This window comes from Gobio gobio, assembly GCF_949357685.1.
Source record: "Gobio gobio genome assembly, chromosome: 11".
Classification (NCBI taxonomy): Eukaryota; Metazoa; Chordata; class Actinopteri; order Cypriniformes; family Gobionidae; genus Gobio; species Gobio gobio.
Window position 1 is genome coordinate 52,837,630 of NC_137104.1, and position 6,000 is coordinate 52,843,629.

Here is a 6,000-nt window from a genome sequence, read left to right on the forward strand (position 1 = left end):
AACACCTAGAAGACACAAACAATTACCCAGAAGACCCTAGCAATTACCCAGAACCACCCAGAAGACCCCAGAACCACCCAGAAGACCCTAACAATTACCCAGAAGACCCTAACAATTACCCAGAAGACCCTAACAATTACCCAGAAGACCCTAGCAATTACCCAGAACCACCTAGAAGATCCTAGCAAACACCTAGAAGACACAAACAATTACCCAGAAGACCCTAGCAATTACCCAGAACCACCCAGAAGACCCTCACAATTACCCAGAAGACCCTAGCAATTACCCAGAAGACCCTCACAATTACCCAGAAGACCCTCACAATTACCCAGAAGACCCTAACAATTACCCAGAAGACCCTCACAATTACCCAGAAGACCCTAGCAATTACCCAGAACCACCTAGAAGATCCTAGCAAACACCTAGAAGACACAAACAATTACCCAGAAGACCCTAGCAATTACCCAGAACCACCCAGAAGACCCCAGAACCACCCAGAAGACCCTAACAATTACCCAGAAGACCCTAACAATTACCCAGAAGACCCTAACAATTACCCAGAAGACCCTAGCAATTACCCAGAACCACCTAGAAGATCCTAGCAAACACCTAGAAGACACAAACAATTACCCAGAAGACCCTAGCAATTACCCAGAACCACCCAGAAGACCCCAGAACCACCAGAAGACCCTAGCAATTACCCTGAAGACCCTAACAGTTACCCAGAAGACCCTCACAATTACCCAGAAGACCCTAGCGATTACCCAGAACCACCTAGAAGACCCTAGCAAACACCCAGAAGACCCTAGCAAACACCCAGAAGACCCTAGAAATTACCCAGAACCACCCAGAAGACCCTAGCAAACACCCAGAACCACCCAGAAAACCCTAGCAATTACCCAGAAGACCCTAGCAAACACCCAGAAGACCCTAGTAAACACCCAGAAGACCCTAGCAAACACCCAGAAGACCCTAGCAAACACCCAGAACCACCCAGAAGACCCTAGCAAACACCCAGAACCACCCAGAAAACCCTAGCAATTACCCAGAAGACCCTAGCAAACACCCAGAAGATCCTAGTAAACACCCAGAAGACCCTAGCAAACACCCAGAAGACCCTAGCAAACACCCAGAACCACCCAGAAGACCCTAGCAAACACCCAGAACCACCCAGAAGACCCTAGCAATTACCCAGAACCACCCAGAAGACCCCAGAACCACCAGAAGACCCTAGCAATTACCCAGAACCACCCAGAAGACCCCAGAACCACCTGAAGACCCTAACAATTACCCAGAAGACCCTCACAATTACCCAGAAGACCCTAGCAATTACCCAGAACCACCTAGAAGACCCTAGCAAACACCCAGAAGACCCTAGCAAACACCCAGAAGACCCTAGCAAACACCCAGAACCACCCAGAAGACCCTAGCAATTACCCAGAAGACCCTAGCAAACACCCAGAAGACCCCAGCAAACACCCAGAAGACCCTAGCAAACACCCAGAACCACCCAGAAGACCCTAGCAAACACCCAGAAGACCCCAGCAAACACCCAGAAGACCCTAGCAAACACCCAGAACCACCCAGAAGACCCTAGCAAACACCCAGAAGACCCTAGCAAACACCCAGAAGACCCTAGCAAACACCCAGAAGACCCTAGCAAACACCCAGAAGACCCTAGCAATTACCCAGAAGACCCTAGCAAACACCCAGAAGACCCTAGCAAACACCCAGAAGACCCTAGCAAACACCCAGAAGACCCTAGCAAACACCCAGAAGACCCTAGCAAACACCCAGAAGACCCTAGCAAACACCCAGAAGACCCTAGCAAACATACAGAACCACAGAGAATGCCCTAGCCATTACCCAGAAGACCCTAGCAAACACCCAGAAGACCCCAGCAAACACCCAGAAGACCCTAGCAAACACCCAGAACCACCCAGAAGACCCTAGCAAACACCCAGAAGACCCCAGCAAACACCCAGAAGACCCTAGCAAACACCCAGAACCACCCAGAAGACCCTAGCAAACACCCAGAAGACCCTAGCAAACACCCAGAAGACCCTAGCAAACACCCAGAAGACCCTAGCAATTACCCAGAAGACCCTAGCAAACACCCAGAAGACCCTAGCAAACACCCAGAAGACCCTAGCAAACACCCAGAAGACCCCAGCAAACACCCAGAAGACCCTAGCAAACACCCAGAACCACCCAGAAGACCCTAGCAAACACCCAGAAGACCCTAACAAACACCCAGAAGACCCTAGCAAACACCCAGAAGACCCTAGCAATTACCCAGAAGACCCTAGCAAACACCCAGAAGACCCTAGCAAACACCCAGAAGACCCTAGCAAACAACCAGAAGACCCTAGCAAACACCCAGAAGACCCTAGCAAACACCCAGAAGACCCTAGCAAACACCCAGAAGACCCTAGCAAACACCCAGAAGACCCTAGCAAACACCCAGAAGACCCTAGCAAACACCCAGAAGACCCTAGCAAACACCCAGAAGACCCTAGCAAACACCCAGAAGACCCTAGCAAACACCCAGAAGACCCTAGCAAACACCCAGAAGACCCTAGCAAACACCCAGAAGACCCTAGCAAACATACAGAACCACAGAGAATGCCCTAGCCATTACCCAGTACCACCCAGAAGACTTTAACAAACACACAGAACACCCTAGCAAACCAATGTATCTAGAGCTATTGTGGATTTTAAAAAAATAATAATAATAACCATTAGTAATGAAATAAATCATTGTAAACAGGCATGTGTTACTTTCTCATGCGTCAGCGAGGAGCACTTTAAATCACACTAGAGCCTGTGAGGATGAAACCGCAGAGCTTTAGAGTGTTGTTCCTGGACTGAAAAGTCCTCAGTGTTGAGAGGCTTTTACTAAATAAAGATCTTATGCAACAGTCACCAAAGTACTGCACTGCCGTCCTTGCTGTTGAGAAAGGAATAACGCATTGCATTCATTTGCTCCATTGAATCCATTAGAACATCAAACGGCCTAGAGAAATACAATTCTCACAAAGGCAGAGTTAACGATCATTACAGAAATAAAATACATGTACACAGCACTCTAGCTGTGCTAAAACACACATTATTCATGAAATCGTTTTTTTTAAATAAAATTTGTAATGTAACATTGGCTCCTATGCCTTAAAGCTTAAAGCTGATATGTACAAGTTCGTTTGGGGTTTCAATGCTTTCTTGCATCCCAAATGTAACAATCAAACCACTCCGCTAAAAACAAACACTGAAACGGTCACAATGTTGCTCTGTCCTCAACCGGCCTGACACATCAACTCAACATCTGTTTGCATGACCAGCGCAAACACTTTTGGGGAAACGGTCATTACCGTTACACACTTACACTTTAAGTAAACCATCTGTGACATACACTAAAGAGTCAGCTGCTTTGTACACTGCACCTGTCCATGTCTAGAGCCATTGCCTACTTATTGAGATAAAGTAGTGCATATTGATACGTTTAACCCCCGTTTAGGAACCTTTATTTTTTTGAGAATGTACATGAAGTCGTTTTTTCTGAAATTGGCCAGACAGCAGGGCAGCAATCTGTGTTTCAGAACGTCAAACCATTTGAAACACCTTCATTTGTCCTTCACCCTCCTGGGCATCACCAGCAGCATTCACAAACACGCCAGCATCAACCAGCACTACAGGAGATCATTTACGCCTCAGAGTATATACATTAAAAAACTAATTGCAACTTTTTCATCGCACATTTTTTTCTCAGAATTGCACACACACACGTTCTCACGTAGAGAAAATACATCACGTAGCAAAGGAGGACACTGACAACACGCCGACAGACAGGACAGAGCAAAGTTACTTTTGATATGAAACAAAGTCTCAACTTTGAAATTGTCATTTTTTAAAGAAATGTAAACAATAAATAGCGTTTTGTGTCTCTTTAATGTGTCGTGATCGCTGTAGCGCCTCAGTTAAAGCTGCTCGTGAACCAATCATCTCTTCCTTCTAGTTCATTGATAAGCAAGAAATAAACATGAATGAACACTAAAATAAATGTTGTTTCAACTGTGGAAAGACGTCAGTACACACTGTTTTTCCAAGTTCAAGTCCACCAACGTTAATCTACTAACTCTCCTGACTGCTTTGTCGGACAAAACGGCAGATGTGATTGGTCAGGTCGCCTGTCAATCAAACTTGCGGCGAAGGGTGAATTTTGACTTTTTTTCCCTTGAAATTGTGACCTTTTTCAGAAATGCGAGTTTGTATGATTTTGCAAGTTGTGAACCCACAATCAAGAGAACTCTGACTTTTTTTCTCAGAATTATGATTTTTCTTCCTCTTAATTCTGACATTTTTTCCCTCATAATTTTGATTTTTTTTTTTTCAGAATTGCGAGTTTATATATTTTGCAAGTTATGAACTCACAATTCGCACTCACGCTTTTCCCCCCTCAGAATTTTGACTTCTTTCCTCAGAATTCAGACCTTTTTCCATTTTCCCCTTGGAATTCTAACTTTTTCCCCTCAGAATTTTTAATTTTTTCCCCTAAAAATTGTCATTTTCCCCTTCAGAATTTTGACATTTTCCCCTTGGAATTCTGACTTTTTTCCCTCAGAATTCTGTCATTTTCCCTCCTCAGAATTTTGACTTCTTTCCTCAGAATTCAGACCTTTTTCCATTTTCCCCTTCGAATTCTGACCTTTTTCCCCCTCAGAATTCTTTTTTTTCCTCAAAATTTTGTCATTTTCCCCTTAAGAATTTTGACTTTTTTCCCTCAGAATTTTGACATTTTCCCCCTTCAGAATTTTGACTTCTTTCCTCAGAATTCAGACTTTTTCTCCCTCAGAAATTTGAATTTTTCCCCTCAAAATTGTGTTTTTCCCCTTCAGAATTTTGACTTTTCCCCCCTTGGAACTCTGACATTTTTTCCCTTCTGAATTCTGACTTTCTGACTAAAATTCCAAATATGTGAGATATAAACTTCAGAATTTAAAGTCAGAATTGCCACAATTACCTCTCTCGCTCTCTCGCTATATATATAATGACAATATTTATATATAATATTAATATATATTAGCTTCAATAGCACCTCAAAACAGCCCAAAACAATCCGTTTTAATTTTAATTCTGAACAAATTTAACCCTGTCCCCCAATGAAAACCTCACAGAGTTTTGCCAGATAAATATAGCTATGATTTTAAAATAAATAAACTTCTTTAAAAGGGTAGATTGTAGTTTAACTCATTTGAAACTGTAGTTTGACAAACTACAAGTTTCTGCAATGTTTGTTTCACACCGATCAGATCAAATTACACAACACAGAGAGACGTCACAGGTAAAAACTGACCACAATCCAGCTGTATATATATATATATATATATATATCACTACCCACTCTAAGGATACAAAAGTAGAAACATCAGGTTATCCACTATTGCTGGATAACATGATATCAGTGTTAACAGTCAAGCTGAGAGAATATGACACCAGCACAAAAACAGTGTGTGTGACTCACCAAAAAGCCTTGAAAGCTTCATAAATATCCAGTCCGACCGCATAAGAGAGCAGCTTCGAGTCTTCTGTCCGGACGCACAGCTGACTGAGAACCTGCAGAGACCGTCCAAACAAGGGTTAACAAAACACACTAACCAGCCTGCAGTAAACCATCACACACACACACACACGCCTGCTTTGAATATTATGCAGCCGAAGGTCAATTTACATGCGATTTCAATGCATTCTGAATGAGAGGAGTGAGAACTGTGCTTGGCACACAAACATCACAGGACGCAGAGCTGTCATAAAGCTTATCAAGTAAAAAAGCCCAGTTTGAGATGAACACTGGCTTTTATGTTTTGTTTGCATATTCAAATAAACATATGCAAAGGCGGCAACACCTTTAAAGGAGTAGTTTTTACCTGAAAGTAGAAAAAGCCAAAAATACAATAATAGTAAAATATAACATGTATGAAGTATAAATCAAAGTCTAATTTTGTT

General features: G+C 43.0%; 1 protein-coding gene across 1 annotated transcript in view; it reads right to left on the bottom strand.

Moving 5' to 3' along the window:
* The window catches only part of slc45a4a (solute carrier family 45 member 4a), a 76,783-nt gene that overhangs the window by 70,013 nt on the left and 770 nt on the right, over nt 1–6,000 (bottom strand). Inside the window, exon 2 of the mRNA XM_079828637.1 lies at nt 5,519–5,610. The gene's annotated coding sequence lies outside the window, so the exon portion shown is untranslated. The remainder of the gene's footprint in view (nt 1–5,518; nt 5,611–6,000) is intronic.